General features: G+C 33.7%; 1 pseudogene; it reads left to right on the forward strand.

Annotated features, from left to right (window-relative positions):
• The first annotated feature begins 4,427 nt into the window (after positions 1 to 4,427).
• LOC125199334 lies at positions 4,428 to 10,327 on the forward strand (annotated as a pseudogene).
• Positions 10,328 to 17,121: the final 6,794 nt, after the last annotated feature.

The following is a 17,121-nucleotide window of genomic DNA, read 5'->3' on the forward strand; positions in this document are numbered from 1 at the left end:
TAGATTTAATTTTATAAAATTAAATTTAATATTTAGATTTTTAAATATCAATAAAATTTTTTAATGAAAACTATTAATTCATGGACACTATAAATATTGATTAAAACTATTAATTTTTGTTATTTAATATAATATTCAATTGAATTGAAGAGTACGAAAAATAATATTAATCGTGATGGAAAAATAAGAGTTATTCTATTTAGCCTTCGTTCGGTTGTTATAATTTCTTGTGATTAAATATTATGAAGTTGAATAAAAATTTGATCCTACTTAAAATTTTATATAGGAGTATTTTTGTTGAAATTTTCTAGTAAATTTTGATTGTTTTCAAATTAATAAACGAAAATTATATTAGTCTTACATTAGATGCATATTTATTTGAATAAATTGTGTTATATAATCTATTTATGATTAAAGCTACTATTAAATATTGATTAAAACTAAGACGTTGTCATACCTTATTGATTACATAGTACTATACACTATCAAATATTGATTATAACTATTAATTTTTGCTATTTAATAATTTTTATAATTAAATTTTTTTATTGATATTTAAAAATTAAAATTTAAAATTTTGTAAAATTAAATCTAATATTGAAATAAAGAAACAAAGTGAAAGATGACAAAAGGGAAAAAGGATGATAAATTTGAAATAATATCAAAGTTAGTACATAAGATAAACCATATTGTAATTAAGAGACATTACAATATGGTATGTTTAAACTGAATGAAATATGGATCACAACCTTGAAAGATATTTTTAAATGACTTTTGTCACATTCTATTAATTGTCCAAACTAGCTAGGCTACTTAATAACAAGTATATGCTCTATTATTCCATACTAATTCCTCAACCCTTTTATATTGGTTTTACATAGCTTTCTCATTAATCGAGGCCATCAACTATTATTACTATTCACTCCACAGTCCACACTCAGAGAATTTGGAATTAGGTCAAGTGGAGAAATTAATGAACTATTTGATAGAGATATATATTTAGTCTTTTCAACATCCAAATAAATGTCCATGCGTCCCTTCCATGGGCACGCCTACATGCCAACCCCATAAAAATACAAATAGAATATTTCTTTTTCTGATATACTATACCACAAAAATTAATCAAATTTCTATAAATTCGTATCCAAATCAATGACCAAACTAGTACTCTATAAAGTATCATATTAAAAAAAACAAAAAAAAACAAAAAAACAATTCACCTGCATCCTAGTGGAATTGAACCAAGACATTAAACCAACTACTTAGAATTTTTTCTCAACTTTGTCCCTTAAACTAAGCCCATTGCACATGTACTCATACATGAATGTCTTAACAAATTACTAGGTATCAACCATTTAGCATTTTAAATTATGAAATTTTTTGCAATCGATCGACTTATGTGCAATAGCATACGAATCATATCTGACGAGAAAAACTGTACTTGCAAAACCAAGGGTGCTATATGCCCGACCAAGCTAGAAGAACGATCATGGAATCCTAACCGGGACATTTGGAGTCAAGAATACACACTTCATCACTAGATCTAGATCAATTCTATTAATATGCATGGGAATTTTGAAGCTATCATTTTGGTAGAATAGAAAAGTTATTTTTGCATTTTGACCCTTAGGTGGAAATGGTGGAGTGGAGAGGACATAAAAGTTGATTGTTGAAAAGCTTTTTACATAATTTCCAAAGGTGATCAATTAAGGAAAGACCAAAAGGCATAAAAGTCTAAAGTGTAGTGAAATTTCCTTTTCTCAAAGAGATATCCACATGCTAACGAACACAGAGGCAACGCATAGACCCCCACTCACCCATCACAACCAAGATTCAATGGAATATATATTCCCACAAATGACAAAATACTATGCATTCTCCCAAACACATTATTCACCCCTCCAATGAAATTCTGTCTCAAAATGGCAATGAGTTATGGCGTTGAAATCAATCCAAGTAATTGGATGTTACAATTCTCCCAATAAGTTGAAACATGTACCGTTCCTAAGCTTCTGTTAATTCGATACACTTTGAAATGGATACACACAAATTCTTTCTAGGCGCAGCAGAGTGCTTCCTCTTGTCGTTTCTTTGTTGTTTTCTCTCTGCGTGCGCTTTCCAGCATCATCTAGTTCAGTATTTTTTACTGTTGGACATTTGGCTCATCGTAGACTTATATGACTTTGGGCGCTTTGGTCCCCGTTATATTTTATTTTTACTATTTTTAGTAAGTGAGACTCATTTTCCTAAGTATTTGACTTAAAAAGCTCAAATTAAATGAGGGTATTCATTCTTGATATAAATGGAGTAATAGATAAAATGATTAAAATTGTGAAGAAGGTCTTTGTTTTTATAAAGTTACTAAAAGTTAAAAATGTGAGGGGTTGTATGAAATAACAACCGTCCTTTAATTTGCTACCCCAGGCACATACAGTCTTGTGGTCTTTTCAATAAATTAAAAAACCCCATCATTATTTTCTTTCATTTTTTAAATTTTGTGCTTTTGGTTATGGGGAAAGTTTGAGTGAAAACAACAAACAATTTGTGCATGCACATACACACACAATATACCCAAGTTGGTGGACCTAATTAATTACATAGAAAGGGACTTTATTTTGCTTTGGCTGCTCTAAATTTTTTGATTATTCAACTTTAGCATAAGTGAGAATGAATGTCTGTTTCATTGGTTCTCTTCTTTCTTAACTTCCAAGTTGCTTAGTTATGGAGTATAATATATGTTTATATACTACACATTACTATTTCATTGCATGTGATCATATAAATATAAAAAGAATGTTTTCACATGCATATGTTAGGTCAGGTTCATCAGTAGAGATAAAAATAAATAAAAGGATAAAAGGATCAAATGTTTAATTAATTGTTGCATTTACAATTTCATGTTGCAATCATATTCTACCATATAAGGTTTAACACAATCCAGGAAACGATGAAATTGAATATTTGATCTAAATTTGCAATGATGATTGCAAAAATATTGCATTAACTTTTTTTAAAAAAGGAAAAAGGTGAGAAAATAATAATTTTGTACAAGTAATGTTTTTACTACAGCCGCCTTTGGATTTCTTGTACTGCAATAGAAGTGGGCAGCAACATGTAGAGTTTAATTAATTTTTTAACTTTACAAAATAAATAATATTTTATTAAATTCCATATTTAATGGCATATAAAGACGAATTGCATTATAAAATGTTTTTGTCGACAGTCCAGCAAGTTGCAATTATTTTAATAGCACCTTTACAACTACTCATTCATGAGATTGTGTAAATTATTGATTGGTGAACATGCCAGTTTTGTTCAGTTTCTAATAATTTGATATTTATTTCAAAGTTTCAATCAATGAGTCAATACCATAGTAGAAACATTTTTTTATAGTAAATATTAATCGTATGAATAGAAATAGAAACAATGAAGTCTCAAACACGGCCTATATAGTTATATAACGATATCTAAAGATCTCTTTCAAGAGACTTTTCTAACTTACAACAAAAAAATAAAGTTATTTCAATCTTAACCGAAGTCCCAAAATACTTGAACACAAAGCAACATTATAGAGAAAAAATGGAAATGAAAAAGTAATAACGACAAAAGCAATAAAATAATAATATAAAGAAGATGCCAGCCAATGAATTCAGATTGTTGGGCAACTGACAAAAACGGAGGTAATTCACTTGATTGTGTATGCATTTTCAACAACAAATAGATTATTTAATCCTTTTTTTAGTGTAGGAATCAGAATATAAATGTTTTTTGGGTTAAAAAACATTTTACCATAATATTATAAAAGAAATATTATTTTATTATATATATATTTTTTATATTTTGGAGTTAATAGCCATTTAAATCATGAGGTTTGATCAAATTTTGAGTACGTCCTATTAACTTAAAAATTGGAATATTAAATCATTAAGTTTAAAAAAAAAATTCAATATTCATCCATATCCATGCACAAAATGTCGTCTTTTAATGATATTAAAAAACTGCGTGTTTCATTAAAATAAATATTTTTTTCTTTTATATTCCTTTATTTCCTCATTTTCTACTTATTTTATTAAAATATTATCATTTTTAACCAAAAAAAAGATGTCAAATTTGTATATGGATGAGATAATAGAAAAAACTTGAAACATCATGATTTAATAATTCAATTTTAAAATTACCATAATTTGACTAAAATCCATGATTTAAATGGTTATCATCCCTACTTTTTCACATATCTCATTAATCACAGTCTAGAATTGTACATAAAAATCTTCTTTATGAAGAAAGAAGATGATTTTGATGTAATTCAACAGATTTTTCACTGAAATCAATAATGTACTTTCACATTATGTACAGATGTGGATTTGATATTAATTAGATATGTAGACTCAATTTTAGAAGTGTGATTAAACCTCTTTCCAAAATTGTAGGTAAAATACAAGTCAAGCCAGTCCTCTCTCTCTCTCCTTCACTACTCCATTTTCTCACAGTGAGGCTTTGCACGCCAATATATACAGCCCCCACCAGCTCTCTCCTGCTCATCATTTCCTCTTAACTAAAAACAAAACCAAACAGAATCAACGAATTCACATTTCACCATCTCGATAAATCATCAATTGCAAATATCAACGAGAATCCGCCCCTATTTTCACCAGCAGATCTTCGCGGGGAGGATTTTTCGTTGTGCGTCGCGCGGTGATGAGGTGATGGAGCAGAAGCACGTGATTCTGTCGGCATTGGGAGTGGGGGTTGGGGTAGGTGTGGGGCTGGGATTGGTGTCCGGCTCGACCGTCGGGAGATGGACGGCGAATGCCACCTGCGCCGCGGCGGACGGCGTCTCCGCTCAGCAGATTGAGACGGAGCTTCTTAGAGTAGTTGTTGATGGCAAGGAGAGCGGGGTTTCCTTTGAGGAATTTCCGTATTATGTCAGGTGATTATTTGAGGCAGAAAGGGGGAGTAAGCGGATTTCGTCTTCTTCTTTTTGTGTGATTTTTTTGTTAATGGCTACCAATGATTAATTGCAACCATATTGATCTGATTATTTTGTTTTTGAGCGAAAAATGTGAGATTCATATTGTGCCTTATTGTTGTTTTTGCTGGGAATTGTGATAATTGTTTGTGTTTAGTAAATTGATGTGTAAGGTTTAGTATCTTTACAGCTTATTCCATTGATTCCATGCAAAATGCCTCAATGTGTAAAACTACTGTTCTCATAGACAGATTCAACACTTAGATACTAAGTTGAATGAGATTTATCTAAGGATTAACATACTTTCTCTACTTTTTTATTGCTTTCCCAGTGAGCCGACACGTATAGCGTTGACAAGTGCAGCGTATGTTCATCTAAAACACTTAGATGTATCTAAGCACGCTCGTACTCTTTCGCCAGTCAGCAGGGCTATATTGCTTTCTGGGCCAGCAGGTATTTTTCATTACATAACCGAACACATAGCTAATTGTTCATTTACAATTTCTTTCTGATTACTCTTATCATATTTGTTCCATTCTGTTAGAGTCATACCAGCAAGCACTTGCCAGGGCTCTGGCGCAGCATTTTGAGGCAAAGTTGCTATTACTGGATTTACATGAGTTTTCATTGAAGGTTGGTGCCTTTGTTGTCATCATCTCTTTTTATAAAACTATGTAGTTCCGTGCTTATTTGTTTCATTTACATGGTGTTCATGGTTACAGATGCAGGGCAAGTATAACATCATAAAGAAAGACTCTGTAAGCGCTATTTTCACTTCATGAATCATGATATCGTTTTTTGCGACTTAAAATAAACCAACTTGCATACAATGAAGAGTACATTAATTTTCCTTTTCTTTATGCTGTAGTCTCTACCAAGGTCTATCTCAGAAACGACTTTGGAAAGAATGTCCAGTTTTCTAGGTTCCTTCTCTGCTCTTCCCCGAAAGACAGAGGTATAGTTACATAAACCGCATCATATTTCTCCACTTCTGTGTATGCCACCTTACATAAATTTGATGCTTAACTTGTGTTATCTACTGAATATATTAGGGATTTGAAAATTTAGTCTAACAAACCTCCTTTCCTCCCCGGCATCTCTTAAGCCAGAATTGTGCACCTATGGAGGTGAATTTAACTGTTTACAAGCTCAAAGTTTGATATTATAGGCTATGCTTGAATAGCTTTTTGAAGTTTAGAAATTGTACAGCAAAAGAAACTTGATTGGACATCACTAACTAGGCACTTTCTATATGAAAAAGACATCTACAGTTCAAAAATGGTAGTATAACAAAATGTGTTGTTATAACAAAGGGGCATCACATTTGTGTTTTCTGACACCTCATCTAAGTGTAATTCCATTTTAATCGACCACTCATTGGCCAACCCCACTCAAAATGCATCTCCCAGCATGCTTTTTTTCCAAGAGATCTAAAGTGAGTGCAAAGGGAGAAAGTTCGAACTGAATGGGATATTCTTGTAACCAAATAACTGGCCATCCTTTGTTGGAACTCTCGATTATGTTTTGACAACATGTAGTAGGATACTCTACCTTTTAGAATTTAAAGAAACGACATAATTTAAACCTGCCTGATATCAGAAAAGAATGTTTGAGCTTTCTCTCTCACTTTATGCTTGGCTGTCAATCCAGAGAGTGTTATTATAAAATTATATGGGTATAGTATATGTTCAATTTCTCTCAATCTATTTAAGCCAATTTTTAATGAGGCTTTTATAAAATTTTAATGAAGGCACATCATCTGGGCAAAGAAGTGTGCTGGATGCCACAACAAGGTATGGAGATAGCATGTTCTCTATCCATTTCACTTAATAGTTGTTTTTATACACAAGAGTTGAAAAAATAAGTTTCATAGCCATTTGGGCATTTGAAACACTGGCTCCCCTTATCAATCAACAAGCCAGAAATTTTCATAGAGAGAGAAACACATTTCACATCGTTTTTTGATAAGCTGGAAATCAAACTTGTTCTCAATGTTGAATTGACATTTCTCATAATTTACATTAAAGTATGCTTAGCTAGTTTCTTTTCATAAGTTTAAAGTGCCAATATGCATTGAAAGGCTTTATGTGTTAAGACTGCTTCATTTAGGAATTCTGAAGGAGTCAGCAACTCCCTAAGGCCTTGCAGAAGTTCTTCGGTCTCTTCAGATATGAGTAGCATAAGCACCCTCTCATCCTCTTCAAATCCAGGTTTTGCATATGTTTTCTTCAATTGTATCTGATTGCCTTCCTACTTTTAATCATGAATGAGATAAAGTTAATGCTCCATATCCTGATAGTCAAGGTTTCCACTACCCAGTGTGACCTACTGTAAACGTGCTTTTGTTTTGGGACAAAGTTTGCACCGTGTATATCCTTGGAGAAAGAAATAATATGCATCTATTGAATTTTTTCACTTTTTCAGCTCGTTCCAAGCGCGTTAGCAGCTGGCCTTTTGATGAGAAAGTTCTCCTGCAGTCGCTGTATAAGGTAATGGCATCATTATGACGATTCATATGAATGTTCATCACATAAGTGCAGATTTATTTTGATTTTCTTACTATAGTGTCCTTAATTGTGCTGATGGTCAGGCCTTGTAGATTCTCTATGATATTAATAAAGTAAATTGTGGCTTTCAGGTGTTGGTTTCGGTTTCTCAAACAAATAGCATCATTCTTTACATCCGGGATGTTGAGAGACTTTTTACAATCCCCAAGACTATACAAATTATTCGACAGGATGTTGAAGAAATTAACAGGATCCATTTTAGTTCTTGGTTCTCGGATGTTGGGTCTTGATGACACTTCGGGTGAAGTAGATGAGAAACTAAGTATTTTATTTCCTTACAACATTGACATCAGTCCACCGGAAGATGAAAATACTCTTGTCAGCTGGAATAGTCAACTGGAAGAGGATATGAGAAAGATGCAGTTTCAGGACAACAAGAATCACATTGCTGAGGTACTTGCAGCAAATGATATCGAGTGTGATGATCTCGCAGCAATATGCCATGCTGACACAATGATCCTGAGTCACTTCATCGAGGAAATTGTCGTTTCTGCTCTATCATATCATTTGATGAATAATAAGGATCCAGAGTATCGTAACGGGAAGCTTGTCATATCATCTAAGAGGTACATACCAAGTCATTCTTTCTTTCGTTTAATATTGTTTCTTCTTATTTTCATATATCGCACTCACGGTGCAACTGTTAATCTCTAAACTTGAATGTATTTTGGTGAAGTTTGTGCCACGGATTAAGCATATTCCAAGAGGGTAAAAGTGGTAGCAAAGATACCCTTAAGATGGAGACTAATGCTGAAGGTTGCAAGGTTTGTTTCAAGTTCCAACAATCTAGCTTTAATTTTTTCTTTCCTTTCCTGGCACACCACCGCTGTTCTACTTAATTTTCTTGTTTGAATCAATACTAGGATCCCAAAGCAAAAGAGAGTGGTGTATCAAAACCTGGGTCAAAGTTTGAAACAAAATCCGGGAACAAGAACGAGACAGAAAAGCCGACTTCAACAAAGGCAGATGGCGATAATGCATCAACATCAAAGCCAGTAAGTCCTGCATTTACCAATCCAATCCAGAACTATACTTGGATTGAAACGTTGATGCCTGGATTCTTCATATAAAATGGTCGAAAAGGCCCTTTCTTGTGCTACCTTCTGTTCCGATGATATAGCTACACACTTTTCTTTCAGTCTTGATTGACTCTCTCTATATAATCCAGGAAATTCCTCCGGACAATGAATTTGAGAAACGCATCAGGCCAGAAGTCATCCCCGCGAGTGAGATTGGAGTGACATTTGCAGATATTGGGGCTCTAGACGAGACTAAAGAATCACTTCAGGAGCTGGTTATGCTTCCTCTCAGAAGGCCAGACCTCTTTAACGGTGGGCTTCTGAAGCCTTGCCGAGGCATATTACTCTTTGGTCCTCCTGGTACTGGAAAAACAATGCTTGCCAAGGCCATTGCCAATGAGGCCGGGGCTAGCTTCATAAATGTATCAATGTCAACCATCACTTCAAAATGGTTCGGAGAAGATGAGAAGAATGTCCGAGCTCTTTTCACACTTGCAGCAAAGGTTTCTCCCACAATCATTTTTGTAGATGAGGTCGATAGTATGCTTGGGCAGCGGACAAGAGTAGGCGAGCATGAGGCAATGCGAAAAATTAAAAATGAGTTCATGACACACTGGGACGGGCTATTAACAAAACCTGGAGAGCGGATTCTTGTTCTTGCAGCAACAAACAGACCTTCGACCTAGATGAAGCCATCATTAGGCGTTTTGAGCGCAGGTACATAATATTTATCATTCTAGTTCCGTGGTAATAGGCACTCGCAGAAGTCTACTGTTTGTTTGAAAGATCTCCACACATAATGCTTGTTTTTGGTTTATTTCAAACAGAATCATGGTTGATCTGCCTTCTACCGAGAACAGAGAAAAGATCTTGAAAACACTGCTGTCAAAAGAAAAGGCGGAAGCTCTAGACTTTAAAGAACTTGCAACAATGACAGAAGGATATAGTGGAAGTGATCTCAAGGTTTGAATGGTTTATTTACAACGTCGGTCAACTTTGATTATGATTAATCTGACTCTGACTTGTGTAATCACTATGGCAAGCAGAATCTGTGTGTGACAGCAGCTTACCGCCCGTGAGAGAACTCATACAACAAGAGAGAGAGAAGGATATGGTAATACTAAAACTTGGATTTTGGTTACTATCTTTTACATTCTTTCACAAGATATAACTTGCGGTGTTGATCACTTTTCCTATTTCAGGCAAAGAAACAGACAGAGAAAGAAGGTGAAAGCTCTGAAGATGCATCTTCAACATCAGATGAAAGTAAAGAAGAAAAAGTAATTTCTTTAAGGGCCTTAAACATGGAAGACTTGAGGCAAGCAAAGAATCAGGTATTCCTTTTCTAACATCCTTCGTAACTCTTGAATGTAGGTCAGTAGGTCATACATCGACGAAAGATGTTTAAGTTCGATTGTAGCTGCACTGTACCACTTATTCTTACAGAACATATTTTGGTGGGCAATGTAGGTTGCTGCAAGTTTTGCCTCGGAGGGAGCCATAATGGGCGAGCTAAAGCAATGGAACGAGCTATACGGAGAAGGGGGCTCAAGGAAGAAGAAGCAGTTATCTTACTTCCTTTAGACACGCACCATTAGATTTCTTGAGACAAGAAAGATAGTTGGGCGGAATCTTGGGACGCGATGGAAAGCTCGTCCATCTTCTTCTCGTATCAAATTCATCATCCATTTCAATTTTTTAAAAGCTTGAATGTTAGCCTGTAAGTAGTTCAAGATGGATGCATTTTGTACATGCATTATTTAAGCAGGGGAATTGGACGTTCTGTTAGAACCGGATGGATATACAAGTGTTTTCCACTCCAATCTGTAGCAATCAAACGCTGTGTTTGTTTAATTGCCTATGAATTATGATGTTGTAAATTAAATATTTAATGAAAATAGCACTCAATTCATCATTTCTGTTCCTTACTTAATTGAGCTAAAATATTACTATTATTTTTATTTTAAATTATGAACATCGTTACTTAATATTTATACAAACTAGTATCACGCATGTGCTATGCACAGCTTAATATCAGATTAATAAATTTGACAGCGTAAATTTAAACATGAGCAATTAGTGTAATAAATTTGAAACAAATCACATAATATAATATTTGAACATTAAATCATGGAGTAGGAAGCTAATTTGTCATCTTTAAAGACATCCGTCTTACCTAAAAATACAATAAAATAAGAAATAAAATAGATTTGCAATGCACAAATCTATAGAAAAGATAAGATGAGACCCATGAAAGTATATACAGGTACTTCTTTTTATGTATTGTGCTTGTGCTGATTGTTTTCACTTTTATTTGTATTGCACTATTTACTCTAGCTAAAACCATGAATTTAATAATTTGAATGATTTAAATATCTAGAAAACAAACTCCATATATAAAGCCACAATTACAAAAGAGAGAAAAGAAAGTGACTGCTAAATAAAAAGACGTATGTAACATATTAGATGCATGATTCAAAACAAACTTAGAGCTGAAATGAGGCTAAATAAGCAGAGGTAGTGAAGTTAGGCAGAAATGTTATCCATCATCGTAGCAACGATATCCTTTGACTGCTTGAGCAAGGCAATGCTGCTATGCAACTAACTTGCTCCTCTTCTCTGACAGCGATGGCGCCTCCTCTCGAGCCTATTCCCTTGCGGCCCCATCACCTCATCGATGATCTCCTTGTCCACGATCCTCTGTACACTAAACAGCAAGTGCAAACACCAGACTTTCCACCATCCTCCTATTAACCACCTCCCAATACGAATCCATCCTCATTCTCACTTAAAGATGTTCAACATTAACATCAGGAATAGCCTCCCACCACTCCACTCTCCGATTTAATACGTCAACAAAAAAGCCAGTTATATTTAAATAATAGTAATATCTATATCAAAAGGGCATTTCTCTAAATACCCCAAAACTCTTCTTATTTCCCTAGATACCCCAAAACTCCCCTTTTATATATTGTATAGACGGAGAAGTAAATAAAAATTAGTAAAGTGAAAATATAGTATAAACTAACTATTCATAAATAAATTAACTAATAAATTACTGGTCAGCTAATGATAATCAACAAATAATATTAGTATTTAGTATACATAAAATGGAAAATAGTTGAGGTTCCAAGGATCCCCATTACTCCACACCAATGGAGTTAGCGGTCTGCTGAAAATGCCGAAAGACGCAATTTGAGCTCCGTTTTTCCTCACTTTTGACCCCCAAGTTCAAAAACTCCATAAATATTCATCTTTTTCTCCACAAATTCGCACACTCATCTCCAATGTTTCGTTGTCTATTCATACATTCTTCACTTTGGTTGGAGCAATATTTAAATGTTTATAAACTGTATAATATATTTTTAAAATATTTTTTTAACTAATAGATATGTTAAATTACTAATATGCTCCTATAAGTCCACCCTTGATTATCTAAAAAACATAAGGTTAGATTTTTAAAAAACGCAAAATAATGATCAAGAATATTTATAATTTAAATTTAGAAAAATAATAATGTATGCAGAAGTTCAACAATGGGAACAGTGAGTATCTAATATACCTAGATAATAAAAATGAAGAAATGAGATTTTTAATTCAATAGTGTCTATCATTAGTCCATCAATCATGGTACAATTACAATTCAATGAATCCATCATAATTTTATTACTTTCTCGACATTTAACACTGGCAATCATACGTCAATATAATTGTAACACTCCGCCCTTTTATTTTAAGACTTTAAGAAATCAACCTATTATTATATACTCCCTCCGTCTCATTGAAAATGACCCACTTTTCTTTTTGTTTCCAATCAAGTGACTCATTACTTAAAATGGAAATCCCTTTATCTCTACTTTATTCTCTTTCTTACTTTACTCTCTCCACTTAACACAAAAAATAAAATTGCATAAAATCTCATATTGCCTAAGGAATGGGTCATCTTCCTTGGACGGAGGGCATACATATATAGATTTGGCGCCTAATTTCTTTTACTTTTGTTATGAGTTAATCATAGCGAAATAAATTTTGATTAAGTGAATGAAAATAGTATTATTAAAATAGACGTAGTTTCCCCAATAAAAGTCCGTTTGTGAAGACCGAGCTTCAAATAAAAGTTCGTACACGTTCTACATCAAGTTCAACATTAGAGTAAAACTAAAAAATATACTCTCCATGCCCTCCGGATCTTGCTCCATAGTCACTTTTGGACACCGATACCTACACGAAAGGATAAGAAGCATGTTAAATCAAAACAAGACGATCGACGAAATCACATCACATCATACACGCTATCTAACGACGGCTCATGTCTTTTAAGCGACGAGACATAATATTCTTGCCATTTTAGGCAAGAGAGATGATTGACTCCGAATTGCCGAACCGAGCCTCTTTCGACGGAGATTAATTCTTGTCGCGGTGGTTTCTATCGCTTTTGGGAGGCGGCTAGGGTTTTAAGCGTTTGAATGGGGGAGAGATTGTTTGATCGTGGTTTGATGGGAGGAGTGAGAGAGGGGTGAGAAGATGGAAGGACTAAGAAAATCCCGCTTAATTTTTGGACCTTCCATTTTAAAACGTCACCCATTATATGATTACTATTATGCCTTATAATGCACAAAATAGTTCTAATAATGCAAAACGGATGCATTACTACTCTAATTTAATGGATGAGATTAAGAAAAATAGACCCTATATATATATATATATGGGTCTTATTAGGTTGAGATTTTTGAACCTAATCGAAATCGGATGCATTTTTCCCCCATCATTCAATATTTATAAAGTCAATAAGATTTAGTTTATGCAACTAGATATTATCGAATAGCCTGCACATCAAATGTCAACAACTTTATTCAATAAATAATTTTTTATTTTAATTTATTTTAATTTTTTTAAAATTTTTTTAAAATTTATTTTATTTTATTTTTATTTTTAAAATAAATTCCATTTTTTTTTGTCAACTACATGTACAACCATGCCAACTACATATATAATTAGCCAACTACACATCAAATGTCAACAACTTTATTCAATAAATACTTTTTGAACTTAATTGTACATGATTGACATTATATTGTGTAGTTGACATGAATTATTGTAGTTGACATAATTGCAACATATTACATTATAGTGTAGTTGACATGAATCGGTGTGGGTTTACATGGATTGTACACATAGTTGACATTATAGTGTAGTTGACATAATTGTATAGTAGTGACATTATATGCTTTAAATTTTGACATGATTGAACATAGTTGAAATGAATTGATATGAGTTGAAAAAAAAAAAAAATTAAAAAATAAAAATTTTTTTTTAAAAATTTAAAAAAAAAATTAATAAAATAAATTAAAAATTAAAAAATATATTTATTGAATAAAATGTATCATGATATTACCATTCTATCCTTTCATAATTAATTAATCTAAAGATATTTCCATGGAAAACCGACCACTCATTTAATAAAAAGGGAGAAAAATTGCATCTCATTTCTAAATTTAAAGATAAAAATATTTCAATCGATCACAATCCTATATATATAAAATAAACTTTGGTGCAGTTTAAGAGTCTCGTAAACTTTGGTGCTTGATTACACCATTTCCATCTAAATATAAAATAATTTTATATACATGTAGTGTCAATTCAATTTTTCTTGATCCAATAATAATAATCTATATGTAATTATATAAAAGGGAAATTTTCCATCCGGTAGTTTCAACTTCAAATATAAAACTTAATTACGACTTAATTGTCATTGTATCACGGCATGTTAGTGGCCACCATCCCTTAAAATAACACCATACCACAATTTCTAGTCAATCATTTATACAGTGGGCAATAATAAGTCACAGCAAAAAACTGAAAGATCAAGGAGAATGTGCCGGTCTTTAAACAACATTTTTTTCAACAAAAAAATCGACACACCATACAACAATCTATAAATTGTTGGTAGTGTTTATAATATTGTTGTGTAGCTTATAATATTTTAATGAGTCATTGCATTTTTTAAGAGGGGTTGTCATTTTAACACAAACCTTGCTATCTCTCCTATTTATTATCACATGCACCAAAATACTTGTATAAACTTTTCATTATAAATCTTTTGACTCTCTATGTTCTTCGTTATAAAAGTAACCGACTTCCACTACTACATGATCAAATTCCTACTAATAAACTATTCCCTATGTCCCATAATGATGCACACTTTCCTTTTCGGGCCATAGCAAAAAATGTCACATTTTCTTTTTTGGAAAAAGTTTTCTCTCATTAATATAAATATATTATTTTCTCTTTCCACTTAACATACAAAACAATATGCTCCTAAAATCTCATAATTCCAAAGTAACATCTACTATGAAACGGAGGAAGTACTATACTAAAATACCAAGCATTGAAGCACAGGAAGACGTTCAAGGAGGCTGGTGTCGAGTGAAAAGAAACACAAGAACTCATATTCAAGAAAGTAGAATGGCTCGATTGCTCAAAATAGATGGGGATAAAACAGTACATTCATTAATCAATAACTTCCAAATAACATTACATATTTATATACACACAATGGGAGACTTGGAAACTCATATTCGGCAAAGACCGCGCAACTGGCGCCGGAGCTGAGAATATATCCGTAGCTGCTGCTAGACTACGCGATGCGGGTGGTGGAGACAGTCATTGTGATGAGAGTGACTCCCAGCCCATTCGGTGCAGTCCCAACTAATGATTCTGAACAGCCGGAGGAGGAACCTACTGCAGATCAGATTAGCTCTGGGAATAGCGGCAATCAAACTGCGAATGCCAAATCCATCGGAGAAAAGCGCAAGGCAGCCCATTGAGACGAATAACTTATGGACTTTTTGGCCAATTTGCATGCAGAGACTAACTCAAGGTTGGAAGTTATTTCCTGAAGAATCGGGTACGAGTTTATCTTGGTCAGGCCCGACAAGCTGTGTTTGAGAAGCTTGGTGATGTAGAGGGAATCACCATAGCCCAGAGGTACCGGCTGTGCAACATATTGAGAGATAAACCACAGAAGCTTGAGGTTTTCATGGGAATGTCGGCACCCGCTCGACTTGGCTACCTTCTGGCTCTATTAGAGGAGGGTTAACTCTCTATGTATTCTACGGGTTGTTCTGCATGTCAACGACAACCATTGTTTAGTATCAATAGTATTATTCTAATAACGAAGAAACACGAGTCTCAAACATAGGGTTTATGGATGTATTCTCACCTTCATGATCGATGCCCATACCGAGTAGGTGGCGTGCACAAAGTTGTCTACCCTATCCCAATATGTCCCCTTTGACGTAATGATCTCGTTGAAGGTTTGTCGTCGATATTTATGAGACGCAGCAATGGAGATCGCCGACTCGGTGAATGTCAAGCCTCACCTATCATGTATCTCCCTTGATGCGCATGATATGAAATACGTAGGAAAGTCGTCGTAGTGCGACAGCGTTTCACTCTTTAGGCACAACATTGTGTCGATGAGCAATGCATCAACTTTGGATGTCCAATTCCCATTATATAAATAGTGTGATTGAAGTGGGATGTTGAGCACCGTGATAAGTGATTAGTAGGGTAGCATGGTTTGAGCTTGTGGGAACGAATGGGCCACCAAGTGTTATATATATAACTAAACTCGATTAGCATTTAATTGTTGATTGACCCCTAACCACTCCAAACCATCACTACACTATGGACTTGAACTCTCTAGAGCCAACACATGCTTCGATTCCCACCTTTTTCCACTTTGTTCATGATCATCTTGAACTGCTATTATCAGAACTCCTTAAAAATAAGAATGAAAATTGTTTCCAATTAGAATCATGAATATTTTTGACGGATGCATCAGAGTTCGAATTCTATTAACTTAATAAAAGTTTCTACTATAAAATTATAAGTTTTAAATATATAAAGAAAATTAAATAGTTAAAAATTACAGTAACTTTAAATAATAAAGAAAAAAGATTGACAGAAATAAAAATGACTAGCTTTAGGTATAACATTTTAAAAATATATAATATCAAGATATATAGGTGACCCACATTAAAAGGTACACAACGCTTTTTAGTAATCGCAATCACAGGATTCTGGAATATGCATGACACGCTCTCTCCGCACTCCCAATCGGATCTTTATATATTACTACATTTTTGGAAAATAATGAGTGATGTTATGGTGGCGAACCAATCACCCACCGAATAAAAGAGACAAGGTATAGACACATAAAAGACAGTTCTAGTTGATTATGAAAAATAGTACTCCACTAGTATTCCAAACAATTTTTGTCGGTGCCATGTATTTCTTGCCTACAATTCCCCAAGGTATTCAATCACGTGAAGCTTAATAGAAACTTGGAATTTTTTTATCTTGAAATGCAAGGGAAAAAAGAAATCAGCTGACCTGATGACACTTTTTTCTAAAAGATCTTTTTAAATGGTTCTGGCTAGGAATTTTAGAGTGAACTACAAAAATAGTCTCGACTATGCGTTTATCTTGCCAATAAACCTTGGACTTTTAAAATATCCCCGACAACTTTCTGGATTAAGCGTTTATCTCGAAAATGGTCTTT

Source organism: Salvia hispanica, unplaced genomic scaffold, assembly GCF_023119035.1.
Source record: "Salvia hispanica cultivar TCC Black 2014 unplaced genomic scaffold, UniMelb_Shisp_WGS_1.0 HiC_scaffold_469, whole genome shotgun sequence".
Lineage (NCBI taxonomy): Eukaryota > Viridiplantae > Streptophyta > Magnoliopsida > Lamiales > Lamiaceae > Salvia > Salvia hispanica.